This window comes from Cupressus sempervirens, chromosome 4, assembly GCF_028749045.1.
Source record: "Cupressus sempervirens isolate cs-2001-9-10 chromosome 4, ASM2874904v1, whole genome shotgun sequence".
NCBI classification, from domain to species: domain Eukaryota; kingdom Viridiplantae; phylum Streptophyta; class Pinopsida; order Cupressales; family Cupressaceae; genus Cupressus; species Cupressus sempervirens.
This window is the reverse complement of record NC_143121.1, coordinates 117,457,258-117,471,139: the sequence shown is the minus strand read 5'-3', so window position 1 is coordinate 117,471,139 and position 13,882 is coordinate 117,457,258. Positions and strand designations below refer to the sequence as shown.

At 35.3% G+C, this 13,882-nt stretch overlaps 1 pseudogene; it reads right to left on the bottom strand.

Annotated features, from left to right (window-relative positions):
* Positions 1–1,647: 1,647 nt before the first annotated feature.
* Positions 1,648–11,541, bottom strand: LOC149560211 (putative UDP-rhamnose:rhamnosyltransferase 1; annotated as a pseudogene).
* Positions 11,542–13,882: the final 2,341 nt, after the last annotated feature.

Sequence of the window (13,882 nt, the reverse complement as noted above, 5' to 3'; positions counted from 1 at the left end):
CATTTTTGTGTTACCAAAATCAAGATCAACTATAAATATTCCATGAATTTATTATGTCACTAGTGGAATGTAACCTTTGATCTTTCAAACTAACTTCTTTTTCAACATGATATACATAAATAATAAATATTTATGATATACTAAAATATTAAATATAGCTATACATAAATAATAGATATCTATGATATAGTGGTCTATTAAACTATAGCTATATGTAAGTATATAGAGTATAATATCCCATGAAAAAAGGATTGAAAAATATAAGGCATCTTGTCTTTACATGCATAGGCAACTTGTTAAAAAATTCAAAATTCTATCATGCTCACATGATTTTTATCTCTTATATTAGTCATTTTAATTCATAACATGAAATGTGCTCTATATACTATCTATACATGTCTTAATATACATTTAGTATTCTGAAGTCAACCAATAAATTAAAGTTTTATGTTTATGCTTCCTGATAAAATTTTATTACTAATGTTTACTAAAAGATCAATTAAATTAATAGTTATGTGTAAGAGAACACCAAATATTTCAACACTCTTGAGGATCAACCAACTATAAAGTATATTTCATTCTATTAAAATGTAAACAATATGTATCTTAAACTATTATCTCTTCATAAATATATTTTATGCATGATAGTACTAAACTCTATTTATACACATCAAAGAGTAATACAAATGCTATCTATATTAAAATATTATTTCTATTGTGATAAGAAATTATTACAATTGAGCACTAGCATTTTATGGGGAATTAAACTATATTTACAAGTATTCTTACTTTTCCTAAAATATTTTTTGTAATCAAGGTCCCAATCCTACCATTGTATTCAACCTAGCAATAATATCTTGTACATCAAATAATATAAGCTCTATACAACTATTCAACTAACAACCACAATATGCCATTTTCTTTCTTTGTAGCATCTCTTGTTAGAAATGATAGGGCCCATGGTAGGTAAAATTAGTATATGTAATTATATATTGTTTCAACTATGGGTGCTCATACATAATCCTTAGAAGGATTGTTAGGGACATAACTTGAAGCATGATAATATTGTTAAGATAAGCATAAATTTAACTATTTTAAAATATTAAATAAAAAATAACAATAAAAATATAGTTTTCAATTGTCATATGTAGTAGAAAGAACGAATGCTGATATGAGAGACTCCTTACTCATCCCCAAGAGGAAACCTTAGATTTCTTGAATCCTTGATAGCACTAGGTCTATCATGGCACTCATGTCTCTTTACTAGGCCATCCAAATACAATCAACACTTTCTTTACCATGGTTTTTATGTCACTCTACCAAGAGGAAAGACCATAAATAATGCAAGCCATATATGAGAAATATTGGGATGAAATCCATACACAAATAAGGTGAGTCATATAAGCCTTCATACATTTTTTAATGCATAGGCAAATAGATGCATGACACTATTCAATCCACTTACTAAATACTAAACCATAGAATCATATAAACTTAAACAGTTTAATTTGATTCATAGAAAATAAAAACACAATATAACAATCTAACACACACTATGATTTTCAAGTTCCCAAGACTAAGATAGTGGGCATTATTCACCTAATGATTTGTAAAGATTGTGATGAAATGCCCATCCCATTAAGAAAGCTATTTATTGAAGGATATAAGCATAGAAACAAAGTTCTTTATGTTTCTTTCACAAAATTAAAAATTCTTGCTAGTCAATGTGTCACTTATCTTCTTGGCATTGTGTTTGATCTGTGCTCCTTCTTCACTCATTACAATTCTAATTGCCTGGCTAATATCCTCTTTAGTAAAATACCCATCCTCTTCATTTCTTCTCACATCTACTCCCACCTTCAACTCATGTGCAAGCTTTGTAGCTAACCCTTGCTGAAATTGCATTGGAAGAGTTACAAATAGCACACCAAACCTCATGCCTTCTGTCATTGAGTTCCATCCACAGTGGGTCAGAAATGTAGCCGTAGAATGATGATTCAAAATGTATAACTATGGAGCCCACTTAGTCATCACTAGTCCCTTTTCCTACATAAAAAATCAAGCAATTAACATTAGAACACATTCAAACAAAATAGATTTTAAGACACCTAGGAACATAGCAATAGTTAATCTCTAGTGATTTCAAAGGAATTAGTCCTTAAACATTTCACACTAAGGAATAAATTAAGCTTGGAATATTAAGTCAAGTTCGACTACTTAACACTTTTAGCCTAGGAATCAAGCCTTAGTGAATGATGGTTATGCCCTCCCAAAAATTAATACTTCCCTACGTACATCGAGCTGATCTAACAAACCTAGGGACAAGTCATTTCTAGTAGGCAAAAACTAGAGGAACGATGCGTTGCTCTCTTGAAATCCCATAGAAACCACGTCAAGCTGTTGTGGGGTGAGGATGTACTCGCTGCCAAAAGACAAGACCACAATGGAAGCATCAGGCTGCCTGTCGAGCCACTGCAAGAAAATTTCATCAACGGGGGGCGGCGGGAGTTTACGCATGAGTATTCCAACGAGGTACATCGGCCGCTTGATAAGGCTCTGCAAATACTCCATGTAAACTCCTTCAACCTCCAGACAAGTATTGCACTGTTATTTTTGTTAGCTTGGACAACTGTTTGTTCATATGCTATTATTTAGTATTTAATTTTTTTTGCTAAAAAATTGGTTAGAGCAAAGACAATTATTTATTAAATAATTGACTTCTTTTAGAAGCAACTAGAAACCAATTTTTTTAGGGTTGGTAAGTTGTTTTATATCTCCACTGTCAATTTTAAATCAATCTCGGTCATTGGTTTACCAATGAGAGTAGTATAAAAGGGGGTCTAGGGGGCATTTGGAGAATAAGAAGTTTGGAGAAACATTTGCAATGTTAGCAAACAGTCTTGCAATGTTAGCAAGGGCGTAGTGTTAGTGTGGGAATAGCAGTGGGGAATATCAATGGGATAAATTAGAAGGTTGTCAAAATTTTGCCAATAAGAGGCAAGGAATTTTGTATCTCTTGATTTGTTGAAGTTTAATATAATTCCTCATCTACAGAACTGGTTTTCCCTTAGGGGTTTTTCCAGGGACAATTTGTTCGAAAATATTGTGTTCATTGTGTTGCGCATTTCTTTCCATATATTATAAGTGAAGTTGCTGTTGTGTTATTTTTCGATATTAGCTGGGAATTTATTTTCAATGGTTTAATAATTTTTTATGATAGGAGATTAATAATCAGTGACTACAATAGTTATTTTCTCACATGATATCAGAGCATTGTTAAACGTAGAAGAGTTTTGCACTAGGAAAGAAATTTTGATCTCTTTAGATTTATTATTGCTTGAAACCCTTGAGATGGCTTTAGCTGGTTTGAGAGATCAGGATAGATCGGATGGTGGCTCAAATTTTTGTGTCTGGAAGGCCAAAATTTCCTTATTGTTGGAAGAGAATGGTATCGAGGATTATGCTACCAGTGTTGTACCTGTACCAACGGATGCAACACAGCTTGCAACATATAGGAAGGATGATGCCAAAGCGAGGAGGATTATCCTTGATGGTGTCAAGGATCATATTAATCCACATATCACAGAGCTAGATACGGCGAAGAAAATGTGGGACGCCATTTTGAATCTATACCAGAATGCTACCACCAACAGGAAGTTGATTCTCAGAGAGAAGCTAAAGAATACTTGAATGAATCAGGGAGAAGACATCACAAGTTACCTTACCAGGCTCAGAATTGTCAAGGATGAGTTAGCAGCTGTTGGAGATAGTCCTAGTGATGACAAGCTAGTGAGAATAACCCTAAATGGGTTTACTAAACAATGGAGTGTCTTTGGTCAAGTTGTCAGTGGATGAGATACTTTATCGATTTGGGATCGACTATGGACTAATTTCACTCGGGAGGAGTTTAGACTAAGTCTTGTCAATGGGGCCAACAAGAGTCAAAAAAATGAGGTGGAACAAGATAATGTTTCCCTAGCAGGTAAAGGGAAAGCAAAGAAGGGATCTAGCAAAGGATAAAATTCACAAAGTGAAAAGAAGAAGAAGGACCTTTCTAAAGTCAAGTTCTTTGGATGTCATGATTTTAGCCACTATGTCAGTGATTTCCCAGAGAGGAAGAAGGGTAAGAAGCAAGTGGCAGCTTCAGCAAGTGCAGAAGAACTCTCCAGTAGAATGGAAGATGAGTTCGCATTCATAGCTTGTATGGTTAGCTCAACCTCACAGTGTGTTTGGTATATAGATAGTGGGGCGTCATTTCATATGACAGGAGTTAGAGAGTACTTCTCCAGTTACAAGGAGGAGGACACCAACATCCAGATTTCTATGGGAAACTTGTCCAAACTCAACCCTGTTGGGAAAGGGATTGTTCAGTTTCAGAGGGAGAATGGAAAGATAATTCCACTTCATGATGTGTTATATGTGCTAGGCTTAGGTATGAATTTGATTTTTGTATCTGTTCTTCAGGATAGGGGGTATAATGTACTCTTTAGAGGGACAAATGTGTTGATTAAGCACAAGGATTGGAAATCACCCATAACTATTGGAGTTAGGAGTGGTCGCCTTTATAGATTGTATTTTGATACTCCTAAGGCACTTATGAGCAACAATAATCCTAGAGATCTTGGAGAGCTATGGCATAGGAGGATGGGCCATATTCATCATGGAGCACTTAGATCTAAGGGTGTTCTTGATCTAGTACATTTAGATGTTTGTGGATCGATGTCGACAAAATCTCTCAGAGGATATGAGTACTATGTTACTTTTATTGATAATTTCTCTAGAAAGACTTGGATATACTTCTTGAAGACTAAGAATGAGGTTTTCAGTTGATTCCAAGAGTTCAAGGCTCTTGTGGAGAACTCAACAGGAAAGAAGATAAAGGTTCTTCGGTCAGACAATGGAGGCGAGTACAAAAGAAATGTTTTCTAGGAGTTTTGTACCAAAGAAGGAATCAAGAGAGAATGGATTGTTCCTTACAATCCACAGCAGAATGGAGTTGCTGAGAGGAAGAACCATTCTATATCGGAGGTAGCAAGAGCTATGCTACATGAACATGACATGCTCTATTACTAATGGGCAGAGGCATGTAATACATCAGTCTACATCCAGAATAGAGTTCCACACAAGGTGGTAGGGAAGATGACACCAGAGGAGGCTTTCACAGGGAAGAAGCAAGATGTTAGTCACTTCAAGATATTCGAGAGTTTGGCATATTGCCATATTCCTGGAGATACACGTACAAAGTTAGATCATACTGCAGAGAGGGGGTACTTTGTTGGGTATAGTGAAACCTTAAAGGCATATAGGATTTTCACTCTAGGGACTAAAAGAATTATTGTTAGACGGGATGTCAAGTTCATGGAGGACAAGGCATTCAGGAGATCTAGAGATTTGCCAATAGATGATCAGAGTGAGCAGCCAACAAAAACTCCAAGGCCAAGTCAAGAGCAACAAAGCTCAAGTACAGTTACCAGTATGAGTGTAGACTCAGTTAGTGAAGATTCACAGAGTATGGAGCAACAGGTGCAATAGGAAATGCATCTAGAAGACTTAGAGGTTGACATTTCACCCTCTACAGTTGGTAGCGAGAACTAAGTGGTTCCAGATACACAAAGGGATACTTAGGAGTTTGTTGGAGCTCCTAGGAAGAGTACTAGATAACGAAGACAACCAGCCAAGTTCAATGACTATGTGGCATTAGTTAGTCAATTGGTAGATAGTGAGCCTTCTAGCTATCAGGAAGCTGCAGAACATCAGGTATGGTGAGATGCTATGGTTGAGGACTATTCTTCAATAATGCAGAATGATGTGTGGGAGGCAGTACCTAGACCAATAGATAGGGCTATAGTTGGATCACGTTGGATCTATAAGATAAAGCACAGTGTAGATGGTAGCATCGAGAAATACAACATGAGGTTCATGGCAAAGGGGTTCTCTCAGAAGGAGGGAATAGACTATGAGGAGACATTTGCTCCAGTTGCCAGGTATACTTCTATATGAGCTATAATCTCACTTGTAGCACAGATGGGATGGAAAATCCATCAAATGGATGTCAAGATAGCATTCCTTAATGGTGAGTTGAAGGAGAAGGTATACATAGAACAACAAGAAGGCTTTGTAGCACATAGCAAAGAGACCCACGTGTGCAAATTGAAGAATGAATTGTACGGACTCAAGTAGGCTCCTAGAGCGCGGTATGAGCGCATTGATACATACTTGCAGAAAATGTAGTTTGTGAAGAGTGAAGCAGATGCTAACCTCTACTACTTGATGGTTGGGGGTGAGGTTATCATTCTTGTTCTTTATGTGGATGACCTGTTTCTTATAGGTTCACTGGGGCTCATAGTAGATTGCAAGAGGAACCTTGCAGAAGAGTTTGAGATGAAGGATTTAGGACTTATGCACTACTTTCTAGGCATGGAAGTGTGGCAGACATATGGGGAGATTTTCCTTGGTCAAGGGAAATATTGCATTCAAATCTTGAAGAAATTTGAGATGGAGGATTGCAAAGCCATGTCTACACCCATGATCACAAATTGGAAGAAGGTAGATACATCTAAGGAGAAGGATGTAGATCCCACTTTATGTAGACAGTTGATTGGTTCACTTATATATTTGGTCAACACTAGGCCAGATATAGCATTTGCAATTAACTCTCTTAGTTAGTTCATGGTTGAACCAAAGAGAATGCATTGGATAGCGGTTAAGCATGTGTTACGTTACTTGTGTGGTATAGTCGAGTATGGGATCGGATATGTTTGAGGTGAAGGTATCAGGTTGATAGGCTATACTGACACAGATTGGGCAAGAAGTACAATAGACAAAAGGAGCACTTCAAGGTGTTGTTTTAGCTTGAGATCAGGAGTTGTATCTTGGTTCGGTAGGAAGCAAAAGTCTGTGGCTCTGAGTTCAGCAAAAGCAGAATACATAGCAGCTAGCATGGCGACATGTGAAGCTATATGGCTTTGAAAGTTGTTAGTAGCCTTGTTTGGTTAGAAAGTTGAGACTACTGTTATACATTGTGACAATCAGAGTTGCATCAAGTTGTCTGAGAATCCAGTGTTTCATGATAGGTCTAAACATATAGATATCAGATATGACTTCATCAGAGATTGTGTACAAAGGGGAGTTGTTCAGCTATAATACATACCTACAGAGGAGCAGGTAGCAGACATTCTGACTAAGGCATTGGGGAAGACAAAATTTATCTTCTTCAGAGATAAGTTAGGTGTCCTGCAGAACAGCTTCCTCGCTAAGAGGGAGTGTTAGTTTTGTTAGCTTTGACAGTTGTTTGTTCATATGCTATTATTTAGTATCTAATTGTTTTTGCTAACAAATAGGTTAGAGCAAGGACAATTATTTATTAAATAATTGACTTCTTTTAGAAGCAACTAGAAACCAATTTTGTTAGGGTTGGTAAGTTGTTTTATATCTCCACCGTTGATTGTAAATCAATCTCGGTCGTTGGTTTACCAATGAGAGTAGTATAAAAGGGGGTCTAGGGGGCATTTGGAGAATAAGAAGTTTGGAGAAATGTTTGCAATGTTAGCAAACAGTCTTGCAATGTTAGCAAGGGCGCAGTGTTAGCGCGGGAATAGCAGTGGGGAATATCAGTGGGATAAATTAGGAGGTTGTCAAAATTCTGCTAGTAAGAGGCAAGGAATTTTGTATCTCTTGATTTGCTGGAGTTTAATATAATTCCTCATCTGCAGAACTGGTTTTCCCTTAGGGGTTTTTCCAGGGACAATTTGTCCAAAAATATTGTGTTCATTGTGTTGCGCATTTCTTTCCGTATTTTATAAGTGAAGTTGCAGTTGTGTTATTTTTTGATATTAGCTAGGAATTTATTTTCAGCAGTTTAATAATCATTTATGATAGGAGATTAATAATCAGTGACTACAATAGTTGTTTTTTCATATGCACGCCACCGCCCAACTCTCCCGCATGCAGATGCTAGCGTGCTCGACAATGCTAAGCCCAGCTCCTACATCCTTGTTATACATCAGCTCCATGGCCCTCCGAGCCTGAAACATGGTGAAGTGAATGTCATGCGAAGGGAATCCCGGTGGAGATGTGGTCTGATGTAACCACAAGGTTTGCTCTTGCTACCTAGTCCTTTCCTAGGGCTTATAGGTCATTCCTTTGACCTTGATGGTGATTACCCACTCACCAACCTTGGATCAGTCCAAGATCCACTCCATTCACCTTGTGACACCATTTGAAATAATGTACAACTTCATAGGTGACTGAAATTTTCGTTCACCACATAGCTTGCCAGGTGCTTCCTAGGTAACTGGCCACAATATGCTCTCCAGCCTTTCTTGAGGTTCTTGGTGGTCTTCCCATGCTTCATCAAGATTTTTTTAATCATGTTGAAACCAAAATAAAACACTTTAGAAATATTTTCCAACTTTACAAACAAGTTGGCAAAGTGCTGCTATAATGTTGCCAAAAGAAGGCTAGAACATAGACCTTGTGTTTTTTCAACTTCCTTCATCCTTGAAGACCTTTCTACTACCTTAACATGTTCATATTCACATTATCATGCCAAGAAACAACTTTCAATAGAAGATCTTACAAGTTCACACAAAGACTTTTACAAATGCTGCTATCATACAACCAAGAAAAGAGGGTTTCAACACTTAAAATTGTGTGCTGCTCACAAAACCTACATAAAAATCCTTAAAAAAATTAGAGATATGAATACCCTTTTCAAAAATAGAGATTATTCCACCATTTTTAGGCCTCCACCATATGCCAAACACCCAAAACACAAAAATGCTAAAAACTAAAGCTAGAAGTAGTTTTTGAACCTGATTTTGCAAAATCTTGCATAACTTTCTTTCTAGAGCACACCATCACCTAAAATTGCACCAAGAGTACTGTAGGAACATTCCCTACCACTTTCCATACTTGGTTTCACATTTTTAATCACCCAACATGTGATATGTTGCTGGTTACAGCGATATTTCCACTAGCCAAGACACTTTTCTTGCCTAGGGCATCAACAAACAATTGTTTTCCTTCACATTTAAGAGCCATTCTTTTTGTAACATAATATAAATTGTATCTTCCTCCAAATATTACAGCATCATGAGGTTTCAATGGTGGAAAATGGAGAAAGAGTCCATTTAATTCAAACTGCTGCTATAAACTAGAAAATCGGCAAAAACTTCAAAAAAACTTATGTACAGTATTAACAAAGCTTGTACTATCAACTTGAGCACATGAAAAATATTAAAACTAATGCATATAACTATTCCAAACAATAAAATCTAGACTCCCAACCATATTCAACACCAAAATTTTCATTTACCAAGTGGCTGCCATGAAAAAAATGCACACAAAATCCGTACATGTATGGCCACTAAACTTGCCAACCCCTAAAATTAATGAAGAATGGACTTATATAGGTGTTTCCAACCTATTTTGGTCATGCTCAAACCCCTAACTAACTCTTTGCACTCATTTTCAACTTTGCAAGAAAATTTGCAAAAAGTTGCAAAATTGCAATTTTGAGCAATTTTTGCCATAACTTAAAATTCTTAACAAATGAGTTCACCAAACTTGGTAAGGGTTCATATTAGGTTGATTTAGACATTCCAAGATGGTTTTTGACCCTTGGTCAAGTTTCCTACCACTTTGGTCAACCTAACCCCTGTTGAGCAACTTTTTGGTATAACAACAACTTAGGAGCAAAAGCCCACTTAGCAACTAATGAAACCTTACCTAAGGACCTATTAGATCTTATTAAACCACTTGTGATGTGGCTGGCATCACTACAAGCCAAAATGACAAGAAAGAAGCACTAGGTATAAACTAGCCTTCCTAGGTGCTCCTGCACCATACAATCCTAAAACAAATTAGGGATATGAATACCCTTTTCAAAAATAGAGATTATTCCACCATGTTTAGGCTTCCACCATATGCCAAACACCCAAAACACAAAAATGCTAAAAACTAAAGCTAGAAGTAGTTTTTGAACCCGGTTTTGCAAAATCTTGTATAACTTTCTTTCTAGAGCACACCATAACCTCCAATTGCACCAAGATTACTGTACAAACATTCCCTACCACTTTCCATACTTGGTTTCACATTTTCAATCACCCAACATGTGATATGTTGCTGGTTACAGCGATATTTCCACTAGCCAAGACACTTTTCTTGCCTAGGGCATCAACAAGCAATTGATTTCCTTCACATTTAAGAGCCCTTCTTTTTGTAACATAATATAAATTGTATCTTCCTCCAAATCCCACAACATCATGAGGTTTCAATGGTGAAAAATGGAGAAAGAGTCCATTTAATTCAAACTACTGCTATAAACTAGAAAACTGGCAAAAACTTCAAAAAAACTTATGTACAGTATTAACAAAGCTTGTACTATCAACTTGAGCATGTGAAAAAGATTAAAACTAATGCATATAACTATTTCAAACAAGAAAAACTAGACTTCCAACCATATTCAACACCAAAATGCTCATTTACCGAGTGGCTGCCATGAAAAAAATGCACACAAAATCCGTACATGTATGGCCACTAAACTTGTCAACCCCTAAAACTAATCAAGAGTGGACTTATATAGGTTTCTCCAACCTATTTTGGTCATGCTCAAACCCCTAACTAACTCTTTGCACTCATTTTCAACTTTGCAAAAAAAGTTGCAAAAAGTTGTAAAATTGCAATTTTGAGCAATTTTTCCCATAACTGAAAATTCTTAACAAATGAGTTCACCAAACTTGGTAAGGGTTCATATTAGGTTTATTTAGACATTCCAAGATGGTTTTTGACCCTTGGTCAAGTTTCCTACCACTTTGGTCAACCTAACCCCTGTTGAGCAACTTTTTCGCATAACAACAACTTAGGAGCAAAAACCCACTTAGCAACTAATGAAACCTTACCTAAGGACCTATTAGATCTTATTAAACCACTAGTGATGTGGCTAGCATAACTACAAGAAAAAATGACAAGAAAGAAGCACTAGGTACAAACTAGCCTACCTAGGTGCTCCTGCACCATGGTCAGATCCTCTGGGCTAGGGTTTCTCAATGTGACATCTAGCTGGCCTTCGAGAAAGCTGAAGCTGGCCACTCTCAGTGCCATGAACAAAATGGGGACAATGGGTTTGGGTAGCTTGGCATCCACACGAGGAACCCAGTATTGTAACACATCGAACATCACAAAGTCAAGCGACAGCTTTTGCAACAGTGCTTCAAAGGGCTTCTCTAAGAGGTCCATGGTGACTGTGAGCAAAGGCAGTATTTATGGCCCGTCTGCTCTCTTCATAACATCGACGCATGATTCTACACCTTCTGGCAGCCCTTCCATGGAGGGCATCGCCAGCTCCACCAGATCTATCTCTGGCGCATCCCACACCTGCCGTTTGATTCGCAGCTTAATGTTCAGGGGAGTCGACACAATGAGAACTTTTAGACCATGACTTGTTAGCCTTTTGGCGAACTCAGCAATGGGCGTTATGTGACCGTGGGTGAGCCACGGAAACATCACCACGCTGAGCTCTCTATGAGTTTCAGCCACCATTGTTGATGCCAATAGAGAATAATGAATCAAAGAACAAGCTCAAGTTTCAGCTAACACGCGCACACTACTTTCAGCGTCCGATGCGTATATATGGATAATTTTCCTCACCTTTCTTTTGCACACCCAGTACCCAGTAACTTGGTTCGACATGGCTAGGTATGCCCATGGCCATACCCATATGGCTGCTACCCATACTACAAGCATGACCTTTGCCATATACCATGTGTCAGATAACACATTAAATGACTGATTGTCGTATTACTGTTGTAAAATTAAATTATAGTTTGAATAACTTTTTGTTGTAAGCGTTTCTTAAAGAATTTATTTTCTTTCAAGTCTTTCTAATATATATATTTTTTAAATTTCTTATTTACTATATTATATTATATAATAATAAAAGAAATAATGAATATTTTTAATTTATAACAATAATATTTTGCTGAATAGTCAATTTATTTACGATTCAATTAAATAATAAAGTACTAATTTTTATAGATTATTAAAAATATTAATAATAAATAATACATAAAATTTATTAAATGTGTCAAAATTTAATAAATTGTGTCAAATTATGATTTATGTGTTATGTACTATATGAGGTATATAAGGATTAGTATTGGAAAAATAATAAAATATTATTGATGAATAATAAACAAGTATATGTTGAGTTAAGAATATGTATATTAATAGTTAAATTTTAAATATTTTACATTATATATATATATATATAAAGAATATTATAAGTTACACAAACATTCACAAAGTTTAATGGTAAATCTAATAATAATTGTATAATTTTTTAATTTATATCTATTTTATAGTGAAGGGCTAGCATAGAGTAGACAAGCAAAGTACTTTATAGAATAAAAAGTGTACATTGAAAACACTTGGTAATTATTTAATATATATGTCTTTATATATTTCATATATGTGTGTGTGTGTCATGTATATGTATGTGTGTTTGTGTGTGTGTATCAATGTGTATACATGTACATATATATATCGTAATCCTTAGTTTGAAATTTTTTCTAAGGTTATAATTGAGTAATACAATTACCAATATAGAAAGACAAAATTAAATTTGACAACCTTAATATTTTCACTAACTTATGCTAATACGTCCTATAGAATTGTTAATACATATTAGCACTCATATCTTCAACTATTACAAATCTCTTATTTTTGAATAAAGCAGGGAATCTATTGTAACATCTTGTTTATAATAATATTTTATTGATTAGTCAATTTATTTTTCATTCAATTAAATAATGGAGAAATATGTTTTATAGATTATAAAAACTATTTACACTATATAGTATATTAAATTTTATCAAATAAATCCAAATTTAATTAAGCTGATAGACTTATTATATGTCATATGTTGGAAATGTGTTGGATGTTCCTGAATTTTGACAATTGCTAGAATTATGTTTTGATATTTTGTAATAGAGTTTAACTATTTTATAATAAGTACCCAATAAACAGTATGTGATATTTTCATGACCACCATGATTAACTCTTCTTCCACCTTGTTGTAGAGGCAAGTAGTTCCATACATGGGGTGAAATCAACTTTTGTTTCACATAGAAAATAGATTTCAAAAAATGCATTTCCTTATTTATTTTTTAGGAGATTGATGTCTCAAATTCCAATGACTATGGAAATGGAACTATAGAATAAGTTCCCTCAACCTAAAAATGGTTGAATAAGTGGTACGAATGGTGGTTTATTATGAAGATATCACACCATTGTGGGGAGGGATAACAATCATTGAGAAAAAAAGTGTTGGGAAAGAGAGTTCTTGACTCAAGAAGTGCAACATTCTTTTTACCTATTTGCATATGTTTTAGCGAGCATGTGTTGTGAGTGCTCTTTTTATTAGTTTCATCCTATTCACTTGAAAAGGGCTATAGTCATTTATTTACGAAAGAATAACATTGTGATTGGAGAACTCTTAGACGATGATTCCTACATACACAATGTTACCTCTTAACTCTTAGCTTTTTTGTTAAGAGCTAAATTCCAAGAAACTTATTGTGAGGATAATTATTTCGTGTTTTTTTGGGAAGGAAACTAATCTTTGTCTATATATTTAAAACTAAATAACATTTAATACATCAATGAATTTCAGCTAAGAGCTTTAGCTTTGAGATTTAAAATCCTTTGTAATTTGATGCTTTTCTTGGATACCAAATTGGTTGTTTCAACACTATTCTCAATTTCAAAATAGTTTAGTATTTAAAATTATTATATTAATGATAATATTTGGCATTTTTTTCCGATAAGTTTCCTTTGATCATGCATATGTTATAAGGTACATATAATAAAAAAATTGTTGTTG